Source organism: Pezoporus occidentalis, unplaced genomic scaffold, assembly GCF_034315485.1.
Source record: "Pezoporus occidentalis ecotype Australia unplaced genomic scaffold, CSIRO_AGI_Poc_V1 ctg12, whole genome shotgun sequence".
NCBI classification, from domain to species: domain Eukaryota; kingdom Metazoa; phylum Chordata; class Aves; order Psittaciformes; family Psittacidae; genus Pezoporus; species Pezoporus occidentalis.
The window spans coordinates 2,221,959-2,235,534 of NW_026912994.1; the positions used below are offsets into that span (position 1 = coordinate 2,221,959).

The 13,576-nt window shown below is 38.9% G+C and overlaps 2 protein-coding genes across 3 annotated transcripts in view; one reads left to right on the forward strand and one right to left on the reverse strand.

The window, feature by feature from the left end:
• The window catches only part of ZRANB3 (zinc finger RANBP2-type containing 3), a 494,211-nt gene that overhangs the window by 390,528 nt on the left and 90,107 nt on the right, over positions 1–13,576 (forward strand). The gene's annotated exons all lie outside the window — the stretch shown is intronic.
• The window catches only part of MGAT5 (alpha-1,6-mannosylglycoprotein 6-beta-N-acetylglucosaminyltransferase), a 129,300-nt gene that overhangs the window by 109,879 nt on the left and 5,845 nt on the right, over positions 1–13,576 (reverse strand). Inside the window, exon 1 of one of the 2 annotated variants that reach the window (XM_062606014.1) lies at positions 3,935–4,007. The exons of the other annotated variant lie outside the window; for it this stretch is intronic. The gene's annotated coding sequence lies outside the window, so the exon portion shown is untranslated. Of the gene's footprint in view, positions 1–3,934; positions 4,008–13,576 lie in introns of those variants that run through there. 2 annotated transcript variants of the gene reach the window in all.

The following is a 13,576-nucleotide window of genomic DNA, read 5'->3' on the forward strand; positions in this document are numbered from 1 at the left end:
ATGGATGGCACCACAGCAGGTCATTAATTTTCTTTCCTTTTGATTAATTTCACACCATACACTGGACACAGTCTTTTCAGTTATGACTTCTGAGGGCAATGCTTAATACCTGTAAAGGGCTAAATCTGTTTTTGACTGCTTGCCAAAATGCAAAGAACACAGATGTGATACAAGTGAGGAAGCTTCGCTAGGCTTGGCTCTGAACTCTGTCACTTCTACAGGTGTGGTAGGGCACTCTCATTCTGCAATATATTTCAAGTGTGCTCTTGAACATAGCCTTAAAGCAAAAAATTCTGGGTACTCCCTACTTCTGAGGAATTGTTTATAAAAAAATTAAATTTGTGGTATTAGCAGTGCAGATAGCAGTGACACCACTGAAACAACTGAGAAGTTAGACTTGGCCTTTTTTTGACACAGAAACCCTTCCATCATTTAGTTACTGACTTAATAAGGTACAAAGATTTACTAAGACTACATCTTCTGTTTTCAAACAACAACAAGAACAAAAAAAAAAAACAACCAAAACAAAAAACACCCACCCCCCCCCCCCAACCCCCCAAAAAAACCAAGATGACATTGGGGTGAGAGAAGGCAAAGAGAAAGGTAATGCTCAAATATGACAACAGCAGCCACTGTTGTCCCCACAGCTCAAGGGGGAGTTGCAGGTCACTTTGTCCCTCTGTAGGCAGTGAAGACAGCTGGGGCCCTTGGAGGCCCTGAGACCCACATGCAAGGGTCCAGCCGGAAACCGGGCTAATCCCACTCCACACTTTACATCCTACTGCTTTAAACCACTCAGTCTCACACCCTCCTTTGCACTCCATGTGCCAAATCAACAGACCTCTCTATGAGCCGATTCAGATCATAAAAACAAATGAAGCCTTTTTCTTACATTAGCTTTCTTCTTGTTTTGCAAACCAAACTGTCTAACAGATGGGTCAGGTGCGTATCGGAAACTGAAAAGGAGAAATTGTATGTTTTGGCAGCAAGGACCCATATAGTTTAGCTCTTCTTCCCCTTTTGTGGAATGATTCAAAGCAGCAACCCCAACAGCTTCATCCTCTGTACTGACTATGGAAGGACCTGACTTTCCTAAGCTCAAATTAGTATGTGCTTTTATTGCTACTTTTCCCTTTCTCCACACTCTACAGTATTCTACAACAAAGTTCAAAGCCACATCTTTTTCAACCCAGCAGTGCTTCCTAATATAGTATGAGCAAATTTTCAGTCTCTTTCTGATTATGAAGGATAATAATTTAGAAAAAAAAAAAAAAGTGCTTATGCTTACCAGCAGCCATTTTTGGTAAAAGAAGCCATTGCAGTAGAGTCAAAATAGCGGAGAGTGTGAAGGGGGAAATGGTTTTGTGATGTGATAAATGTAAATCACGCAGAACATGTGATTCAGTATGCATGGCTTAAATTTCTGAGTGCGACAGGATGAGGCCAGGAAGACATGAGCTATTCTGGATCCACCTGTGCCATCAGACTTCTCCAAACAGAGCTCACTGCCTCCTCACATCTGCCCATGGAAATAATCTGCGTGTTCCATAGACACTTCAGTCAAAACAAGGTGGGCAAGAAGTAATTCACTATTTCAACTACAAAGCTGATCTGGCTGTTTAGATTAACCAGGTTCAGACAGTGTGAATCAGCCCTTCCATCAAGACTGCAGGAATCCTTTCCACCAATGTTCTGTTGTCCTCTTCTGGTTCAGCATACTGACATCATGACTTATGATCAAGTACTTGATCAAAGGCTCCTTTTGATATAAAGCTTGTATAGATGCTCATTTGATGCGTATTAAGATGGTTACCTGTTTATTTGCCAATATGCAGTTTTCAACATGAACTGAAAAATTTTACTGTCAACTCCTATAGAGAATTTAAATACAGGATGAACTAGAAGCTGGCTTAATAGGACTTAGATGCTGAGTAAAAGTCAAAATAAATTCTTTCAATCATCAGAGGCTGCAAGCTGGATTTTTTGGACACAACTCACATTGCTGGCAACCAATTATGCCAATTCCAACAGAGTCAAGAATATCAAAGGAGGAGCTACAGTCTGAACATTATTTACAGCAGTATGTACTTTTTACTCATCATTGTGTGGGTCCCATTATGAATGGGCAAGTAAATATTTCAGTCCTTTCCCCAGTCATCTAAAACACAGTATAAGAAAAGTTTGTGAGATAACTGAGTTTTTTATGTCAACATTTTCAGATGTCTGGAGGACACCTGTGTGCACTTCCCTTTCTATCTCTGTACTAAACTGCTGCTAAAGAAGCCATCCCCTTCATAGTTAAAATCCCTCTGTAGCTGTTCTCTCTCAGGCCTCCTTCTCCTACAGAAGCATTCAATTGTTCTTCTCTTTCCTCTGATTCTTCTGGATGGTGCTTCAGAAAAAAACCAAACGAACATCAACCAAAAATCCATAACTAAGCCACAGAGGTCATGGCTCTCAAATTCTAGCAAACTTCACCTCCTTCCCTGAAAAGGGTGGTACATTCAAAGAAGAGAAACTTAACTTTCCTATGTATCAGCTGAAACTAGAAAACAAAACAACCCCAACTCTCAAGCAGGATCTTAAGCTGCTGCTTCCCCATCTCACACACATAATAAAGAATTAAGGTGAAATTCTCCCTAAGTGTGTAGATTAATGCTTACAAAATCTCTTCCATTGTTAACAGTAATTTGTAAACTAAAACCAAAGTGCAGTAAAGAATGAATTTTGAATTACTATATGTTTGCATACACTCGTTATGCATGTCACCATATGTCAGGCAGAATCTCTGAAGGTAAATCTCAAACAAGTGATTACCACTGAAGCAACATAATGGAGAATAAAGACAAGTGATATATTTAGCTTCATCTTATCTTTATCCCTAGAGGAAAGTGTTCCTTCTAGTGTGGGAAGGGGAGGAGAGAAAAATCCTTATTTGGTATGTTAAAAACGAAAAGAAAAAAAAGAAGCCTGGAAACGAAGGCATGTTTTTCCCCAACACTGATGACCCACTTTAAACAGTCTTACACAACTATAAAACTAGATTAGATTTGCCTTGCCATGGATTTAATCTTATGTCTTTTTCAGTTTGAACTACATCAGAAGGTTATTTACCTCAGCTGCCCATCACAGTTTTCTGAACTTTCTCACTTGAAGTAATTCTGTCCATCTTCTCAAACCATCTCAAAAATATTTAAAAAAAAAGCGGGTGTGGGGGGGGGAGAAAAATCTGGTGGGGTAAATTTGCACTTGGCTGAACTGTACAAGATTATATGATCTGAAGCTGCGTAGCTATGTAATGCCCACCACCCTCTTCAGTTTTCACCTCTCCCAGAATTCCACCATGCATGCTCTTCAGCATGTTCTCAAGCATGCATATTGAGCTTTCCTCCCTCTAGTGCTGGAAACACAACTCGGTTCTTAGAAAACATGTATAAACTAAAGCAGTGTGATTAAGTGAAACGGTTTTCCAAACCAAGCAGAAGCTGATCCACTTCAGTAAGTATTCTCTAAAAGAGAACAGTTAATAGGCTATTTCTCTAGTGTTTCAATAACAAAAATGCTTTATAAGCAATACAAATGTAAGCATACCCTAAACTACAACCAAAATATACAAAAGGACACATCCTACTGCAAACCTCCTTAGCATCCTAAATCCAAATGGTTTCCAGTAACAGAAAGAAAATTCAATAGGCAATATTGTCCGTTGTCAGTCTCTAGAATGGTCACAGTGAAAAACTGTATTTTGAGCTAACAGAGAAAGTTAGGAGGCTTTTCAGGTCAAATACAGCAAAGTCTTGCATCAAAAGGAACTTCCATTAGCAGCAAGGCTGATATTCAGTTGCAGTACACTGCAAGCTCCAGGTAGATGTTTATGTTTAATCAGATGAAACACTTTGCATCAAAGGTACAAGCCCAGTGTCATTATCTCTACCTGCTGATTTTCTTTTGAACCTCCAGGCCAGGTTCAGCATTCATTCTCCAAGCTCGCACGAGGAAGTATCTTCCTAGAACCAACTTAACGTTAGCTAGGTAAAAGCACAAGAATTGAAATAAAGCCCCAACTCTAAGACATAAATACTCATCTAAAATATGTATCAAAAAAAGAAATTCACTTTAAGATAATCCATTTGAAAACTATTACAACCCAGCAGTTAATGTAAATGCACATAAGGCTGCCAAAAAGATCACTTAGAGCTTTGAGCAGAATTTAAATGTTCTTGAAACACTACTGTAATACTAGCAGAAAGAAAAAGAAAGACCACTATATTGATACTACCACAGCTGAATGGATTTCTTTACTGTTTAGTCATAGCTAATGAAGAGAAAAAGACAGGTAAAGAGACAGAAGAACAGATTTTCTAATACTATGAAAATATTCATTCCTTTCTATCCAATGGGTAAGTTTTCTGGCAAACGCATCTTTAAAAGATAACTCAGTATAAAAAGCCTTTCTCTTTTAAACTCTGTATCACTGGGCTATGTTTATTTATCTTTATAACAGCCAGGATTTGACAGATTACCTGCATATAACTATGTAAGGCATTAACTTAGAATATTTCAACACCCAGGGCAGTCCATTTGCTTTGTAAGCTATGACAATGAAGATCCAACATCTACCACTGTATCATATTTTAGCCTACTGGCTTACACCTGTGTTCCACTGCAAAAAGTAGATAAAACTGTATTGGAGCCATGTGCATGCAGAGTATAACAGTACCACTAAATAGAAGGGGGGAGGAGACAAAACCCAACCATAGTCGGTCACTCAAGTTCATTAGATCTGGTCTTAAAAGAGGAGAACTGTTTATTCTAATAACCTGACAAAAGAAAGAATATATTTTTTTTAGCAGTTCCCTCTGTATTTCAGAGGGATATGACATTTCTGTCTAAAGCTTCGTATCACTCAATAGCTTCCACGCTTTACTTCAACTTAGGCTGCTGTTTTGAGAAAAGATGCATCTTAGAGTTAGGACCCTACAGTTAGGGTCCTAACATGACTTGAAGTTTATACCTTAAGACTGCTTTGAAAATCACGTCTATGCTTTTATATTTTCCCACACAAAATCCTTGTCTCTAAATTGAAGAGACAACAATTTGATGGATGGATCACTCGGTGGATAAAGAACTGGCTGGATGGCCACACACAAAGAGTTGTGGTCAATGGCTCAATGTCCAGCTGGAGACCAGTAACGAGTGGTGCCCCACAGGGATCAGTGTTGGGACCGGTCTTGTTCAACATCTTTGTCGCTGACATGGACAGTGGGATTGAGTGCGCCCTCCAGCAAGTCTGCCAATGACACCAAGCTGTGTGGTTTGGTTGATATGCTGGAGGGAAGGAATGCCATCCAGAGGGACTTTGACATGCTTGTGAGGTGAGCTGATGCCAACCTCATGAAGTTTAACCATGCCAAGTGCAAGGTCCTACACCTGGGTCACAGCAATCCCAGGCACAGCTACAGGCTGGGAGGGGAGGGGAGATTCAGAGCAGCCCTGCGGAGAAGGACTTGGGGGTGTTGGTTGATGGGAAACTGAACATGAGCTGGCTTCAGTGTGCGCTCGCAGCCCAGAAAGCCAACTGTATCCTGGGCTGCATCAAAAGGAGCATGACCAGCAGGTCCAAGGAGGTGATCCTGCCCCTCTGCCCTCGTAAGACCTCACTTGGAGCATTGTGTGCAGTTCTGGTGTCCTCAACAAAAAAAGGACATGGAACTTCTGGAACAAGTCCACAGGAGGGCCACGAGGATGATCAGGGGACTGGAGCATCTCCCCTATGAAGGCAGGCTGAGAAAGTTGGGGCTGCTCAGCCTGGAGAAGGGAAGGCTGCATGGAGACATCATAGCAGCCTTCCAGTATCTAAAGGGGGTTTATAAGGATGCTGGGGAGGGACTCTTCATTAGGGACTGCAATGGTAGGACAAGGGGTAACGGGTTAAAACTTAGGGGAAGTTAAGATTGGATACAAGGAGGAAGTTCTTTATTGTAAGGGTGGGGTGCCCAAGAAAGTTGTGAATGCTCCATCCCTGATGGTGTTCAAGGCCAGGTTGGACAGGGCCTTGGGTGACATGGTTTAGCATGAAAGGTCCCTGCCCATGGCAGGGGGTTTGGAACTAGATGATCTTAAGGTCCTTTCCAACCCTAACTATTCTGTAATTCCATTATATCTGTTTAAATTCAAAATTATTATTGCATACAGTTATTTTGGCATATGACTCTTGAGTGACTTCCATGTATTTTTTCAAACTTGAGAAAATACCTGATCTTCAAGACAGTTGAGCAACTAAGTTGTTTTTTATAAAGGTAAGGTTTCATTTAACTTCTAACCTCCCTCCCATTAACTGCATTGCTCTGGCTCTTCATACTCAATTCTGCTTTACCTTCAAGAAAGCATTACCTGACCAGTTAATTTAATGACTCCTTAAGAACCTCACCACCACTACCACCAGGTATTCTTTCACCTATCATTCTGTACGACTCTTTAGAATTGGAAGGATTTCTCTTTCATTTACTTTAAAAAAAAAAATAAAATAAAAAAACAAAACAAACCCCAAAACAAATTAACAATGCCAACTACTGCTTCATGACTGTAAGGATCTAGGTTCTATGACATTCACAGTTTCATGTTAGACACTTAAAGTCAGTATACAATGAAAATTCAAAGAGGGACTCAAAAAAGCCACCTCACAGAAGCAGCAGCTTAATTACAAAAAGACAATAGCTAGCATGGATTTTCCAGACATTTCAGAAGATAGTATTTAAAAAGTTGGCTAAATTCAGATTTATTTGACACCCTGATGTGCTCAGCTTTTCAACATTCTAACAGACCACTGAGACAATTTAAAGTAGCAAACTTACATTTTCTCCATAATATTTTCATTTGTTCATCCTGACTGGCTTTCGGGGGGGGATTCCTATACAAAAGTTGAGAATACCCAAGCTATATCTGTTTCTGCAATAACATATTGCATATATTAGCAAAAATATGGAAGTCAATTCTGATGCAAATAACCCCTAGGAGAAAAAAATCTGCAGTTCCAGACAAACTACAGAACACTCAGCAATTACCCACCTCTTCATACTACTTTCATTTTCTGTAGATTCAAAGCTTTGGCAACATGGGCAAAGAGTCAGACCTTCAGTAAGAATGGCCTCAATCATAACAGTTTTTTGAGATCAGTTGAAAAAGCCAAATAAAAGACGAAATGAAGGATCTGTGCGAAAGAGTTACTGATGTGAAAAAGATGCAAGATTAACTGAAGGCATGCAATCTTTGTCTGAAATCATCCGTTTTGATAATTAGGTGGTGAGCAATCCAAGAGTAAGGTTCTAGCTCATCTTGAGTCTATTACTAGCCGATTACAATAAAGACTTAGCACAACTGCACATATGCCATTAAGAAGCTTCATCAACTTCATCTTAATTGTACAGAAAAATCCATCCAGGTTTGCTGGGTGCGGCACGACGAGGCGTTCTGGTTTAGTCCAGTTCTAGAAGTCAATGAGTTCTGGAAATAAGGATATTTCCTAAATTATTTAATAAAGAAACAGGTTACACAAACATGAGAGAATTTCAGAAGTACACTATCAGGGATGGGAAAGAACATACGAGGTAAAGCTTAAGTGTAATGTGTGTGAAAAAATTTCAAGCCATATGGTGAAATCTCATAATTGAAGATGAGATGTTTGGAGGAAAAAAGGCAGAAGCCATTCAGAAGACTGAATTAAAAAGGAGATTTTGCTTTTTTTCAAGCACAGCAGAGTACACCCAGAACCCTTCCCACAAATAACTGAAATTCAGCTTGACCAACAAAAACAAAAAAAAAATTGCCCAAAATAAGCCTACTTAGAAATGAGACATAGCAGAATTTTAATACATCTGCTGGATAAGATATTATATTCACTGAAATCTGCAGTCTAGTGGAATACTGTTTCCAGTGCTGAGCAGAACAGAAAATGCATATGCTGCCTGCATAGCTTCTGAAGGCCAAATGAAAAGACAGCACAACATGATTAGTCCTTCATCCTTTTAGAATGTGGAACCGCAGAAGCAGTGGTAAAAGAAATAATTAAATAGCTGTAACAAAGAAAACATGCTTCAAATTACACAGAATAAGGAAGGAAGGAGACAGGCACAAGCCAAGATGGAAAGAAAAGTATGACCAAGCCCCTGAAACCTGTGACACAGTATTCTGGAGAATTTTTAACACTTCTTTCTCTCTCTTTTTTTTTCTTTTTATATATATATATTTTGATCAGTTTTACAACTCAAATACTAGTTTACTTTATGTGAGATCACAAATAATTTTTATATGGAAATAAAGACCTTAACACTAATGAAATGGGGAACAGTCAGCAGTGCACTTGGCACACAAGCCAAGAGACAATAAATAGCAAAAAAAAAACAAAAAAACAAACAAAAAGACTTAATAACATTTGACAGATTTCTTCCTCCATTTGTCAAACACAAGGATGACAGAGCTGGTCAGTACAAAATAAGCAACAAGAATGTTTTAATCCTGAATTTCTGTGGCCTGAGCAAACATTTTTATCCTGAGCAATAGGCTTGATGCCCATAGTACAGAGGTGGACATACTGAGCCCTGTAAGGTTCCTAGAGTAATTTCTGTCAAAATACAATGCTGCAAAAGCAACCTTTTTAATGGAATGTCAAATTTTAGTTATTTAAAGAATAAGGCAGCTGACATATTCAAAAATACTCTGTAGCTTCTGAAAGGGCAAGAATAAACCTTCATCAAAAAACTTCGTAATACAAAGCAAAAATCAATAGTGTAAATTCAGAGTTGTAGATCAGAAAATTATACAGTGAGAAAGAGATTTTGCCCCCAATTTGGATAAACAAACAAAAATATATATTGATAATACTTACATACAGTCTTTTAGGAAATAAACCAAACCACACATTAATTTGCTAGATAAAAGTGGGGCCATTTGGCCTCCTGGATAGAGTATTAACCCTCTGTTAACCTAACATTTTAAGAAGCAATAAGAACACAATCTTCTAGATTAGGTTTATGTTCAAACACCCCAAGCCAGTACTGTCACTGAAAGCAGCATCTTTATCCCTCTCCAACCTCCCTGTCTAGCCTATATGGTTAAAAGTTGAAGACACGCAGGGAGTGCTGTCATGCTGAAACATGAACAGACAAATGCCATAAAGCCATTTACAGCCACAGCACTACCAGAAAGCCAACCGTATCCTGGGCTGCATCAAAAGAAGCGTGACCAGCAGGTCGAAGGAGGTGATCCTGCCCCTCTACTCTGCCCTCGTGAGACCTCACTTGGAGCACTGTGTACAGTTCTGGCATCTTCAACATAAAAAGGACATGGAACTGTTGGAATAAATCCAGGGGAGGGCCACAAGGGTGATCAGGGGACTGGAGCACCTTTATGAAGACAGGCTGAGAAAGTTGGGGCTGTTCAGCCTGGAGAAGAGAAGGCTGCGTGGAGACCTCATAGAAGCCTTCCAGTATCTGACGGGAGCCTATAAGGATGCTGGGGAAGGATTCATTAGGGACTGCAGTGACAGGACAAGGGGTAATCAGTTAAAACTGAAACAGGGGAAATTTAGATTGGATATAAGGAGCAAGCTCTTTACTGTAAGAGTGAAGAGGCACTGGAATGGTTTGCCAAGGAAGTTGTGAATGCTTCATCCCTGGCAGTGTTCAAGGTTGGACAGAGCCTTGGGTGACATGGTTATTGTGAAATGTCCCTGCCCATGGCAGGGGTGTTGGAACTAGATGATCTTAAGGTCCTTTCCAACCCCATCTATTCTATGATTCTACTACAAATTATAAAACCACGTTAGAAGACCACTTAGTTACGCAGAGTATTCTGAACACCATATCCTGATGTACCAGATTATCAGTTGAGCAACAGAATTTGAGATTGCTATACCCAATGGGAACAAAACTCAAGGGTATAAAACAAGACCTGAGGCAAAAGGAACAGTCAAAATAGAGAGCAAGGCAATTCGAACAGAACAGTACTACAGGTGGATGGGAAAAAAAAACCAAAATCAATTGTTCAAGTACATGGGATGTAGAAAACGTGTGCTTCCAAGGCAGAGAAAAAAAGCCTCTGCTAATTTACTTTTTTTTAAGCCCTAAATAATGAGAAGTTGGATTCTTCAGATCTCCATCTAACCCCTCGTTTTTAGGTCTAAGAAATGCAAAATTTATGTAAAACAGTTTTCTCTATGTATTTAAAATATAATACTATTTTTCAAGCACAGCTTTATTAAAAAGAATTTTTTTTTAAGACTGTTTTCTTTGCTCTAGATGTGGCCACATGCATGCCAGTATCCCAGTATGTAAGAAACTGTTCTTAAACATGTTTTTAAGTAGCTTAATACTGATATTCTTCTGTAACATTAGACAGTGCGCAAGCTACACAACTGATACATACAGAAACTACACCAGGAAATGAATCAAGGCGCAAGGACTTTATTAGAAGCTGAACAGAAGCTAAACCTGTTAGAAGCTTTTGCTCTGTATCAGCCAGTACAGCTCTCAAAGGAAAGTTTAAGTGCACACTTGGGCCTCATTGGACTAGTTTCAATATGCAGAGCCAGAGACTTGAATAGCATCAACCTAAAAACAGCTTAAGTAAACACCAATATACCTTTTACACTGGTACAGAGCTTTACCCACTGCAATTAAACTCTCATTACATCATGACAACAATCCACTCCTTTCAGTACAGGCCTCTTGCACACTGAATCGCTGCTGGTAACATATCAACAGCATTGTGACCACTGCTCAGTCCCTGGACATTCAGCAGCCAGCATGAATCAACTACTGAACTGAAATTCCAAACTTCCAGTGGGCAAGAACAGTTTTCACAGAACTTCCTCTCAGCTGCTAGTAAGCAGCAATTTGCAATGGACTCCAGCAAAGAGGCCAAATCCCTAATCATCTTCCAGCCTGAAGTTTTTCCTTGCTCAAAATATTCTTTAACTTACCTTGGTGAAAATTCTGGTGACACAGGTTAGCTGAAAGTTACTGTAGCCTTTTCTTGAATGGAATCATGTGTAGTCCTATAAGGTTATCAGTCCAAAACCCAGAGAGAGTAAATAGAGACATCACAAAGATTTGACAACTGGGGCCATAAAGTGAAATTGATAAGCTTCCCCAGAAGCCTCAAACCACTGAAATCCAGATTCAGACATATGTGAAATTGCTTTGTCAAATCGCCTTTCCAAACACTCATGCAACTCAGTTTCATTTCTCACATCATTAAAAAAGACACAAGTTTTGATTTTACTGACTATCCAATTTCTTGAACTTGACTGCCAAGCTACTGAAAAAGTCTGGGAGAGTATTTCAACAAGATCTACAGACTATTATCTTATCTATAATGAGTATGGTTTATATTCCTCTTTCAAGAGAAGATATACCAACACAAAGAAAAATGCTGTTCTCTATAACTGATTTATAAACAAACTCAACTGGTATCTAAGAAAATATCTATTAGGGATAACAATCTACTATTTCATTTTAAGATATAACCATAACATATCCATTTAACTTGACTACAAGCTCCTAAAATCAGACTAAATATTCAGAACTGGTTGACATTATCAATAGTAAAATAGCTGTTAGCTTGAGTAGAAAAACCACTGGAAGCATTTGCAACATTCTCACCCTGCATGTTTTTTTTTCCAATCTAGTAAAAGAAAAGTAGCTGCATAACACGAAAGGATGTTAAGCGTAAACAGAATGATACTTCATTTCACTATGTTCTTGGAGGATCAATAGTACTGACTGAGAAACTGCATTTCATGGAGAGAAATACAGGGAAGAAAACTGTTCAATTTTACAAGAACTTACAAAACCAAATCAATGTGCTAAGGAACTGATTGTAGTAATATAGCTTTAATAATCTGGTTACATACCCCGTGCAACCTAGGTTGAAGTCTGAGTGGTAAAGACTGATAAATATTTGTGTTCCACATCCCTTTCCTGTTCTGTCAAATCAGGAAACACAAATACTGAGTTTACTGACAAAATCCTTCTGAAATACAGGAGTGAGAATTCTTAAATATAAGGAGAAAGAAAACCATTAGATATTCTACTTTGAGTGCATGTCTATTTAAATTTAAAGCTCAATTTCTAAATGCAGTTTGACTTCCAGATAAACGGTTTGAGTTCTTCAAAAGCCTCTCTCAAACAATTCATTTTGTTCAGGCTTCCAAATTTTTTCAGATTTTTTCCTGATCTCTCTGGAATCTTCACAGTCTGCAATAGAGGTATGTATTTTAACATTTTCTACCTTAAATTCCATCAACACACTCCTCCTCACTACTTGCAAGTATGCCTGTAAGATCTCCGCAACCTGAGCATCAAATTGGTGCCTTGAGCTGCTTTCCCGCTTGTGTTTTTAAGCGTCTTTTTACTACCCAAGAAGTAGCCATTCATTTTGCAGTCTCTCATCCTGCCCAAATAGTCTCTGAATCCACCATATATCTATCATTAGCCAAATGCATTTTTGTCAGGATTAAGAGTGTTTTGAATGCCAAGATTCTAGAGGGTTTTGGAGCTGTGTCTTGATTATGTTCTGTTGGGATTTTTAGTGTTTGTGTGCGTGCATACACTCTATGTGTGTGTGTATGAAGTAGGTAGGAAAGTTTGCATCCATATACTACCTATTAGTACCTACAGAGAACACCATGGGCAAGCTTCTTTACAGCAGGAGTTTGCCAAACAGGTGTGAAAGCTTCCATGCTAAGAACATTTCAGGTTTTTCCTAGACATGAAATATATGTCTGCTTAGTTTCTCTTATTTTCAGTGTGAAAGCTCCTTTGCCAGGTGGCTCAGACTCTCCAGGTAAACAAAGACAGACATAGCAAGGTAATACTCCCATACTCCCTTCAGAAAAAGGGAGCCCATTTTAATATACAATTCATACCATAAGCAAGACAGAAAGAATCTAAAGGTGATGGTGATCTGGTTGCCATTGTTTGCTGAATGCTTCTAGACAGATCCTATGTTTTCTGTATTTATCACTATTTTATTAAAACCAGCAAGCTTTAATTACATTCAGCGAGAAATGGGCAATTCAAGCCAGCATTGGAAAGGCAGACTATTTCACAGTTCATGTTACCTGGAGCAGTATTTTAGAGGCATTAGTACTTGAAGCATTTCTTTTTAGGCAGAAATAGCCTTCACACTACAGTGCACTGAAAGAGTGCAGGACTTTCATTGTACAGTTAGGTCATGCAACCAGTTTCATTCAGCATTCAAAACAATCATGCTACAATGTCTTGGTACAGAATGGATAAACAATGTCAAACCTGGATAACTACCATGTTAGAAACATTCCTCACACTCATTCTAGGTTTTGAGGGGCTTTGGGAGGTTTTTGCTGTTGCGGTTTGGGTTGGGGTTTTGGGTTTGCTGTTTGGTTTTTTTTTTTGAAAAACAACAAGCTTTTCAGAAAAAGTACTGACTTCTGATACAGAGGTCTAACAGTACAGCATGGAACTTTCTCAAGAGTAACTTAAAGCTAGTGTTTTCACTTTTCTTAATCTACAAAATTAAAAACTAAATTGCTGCTCAA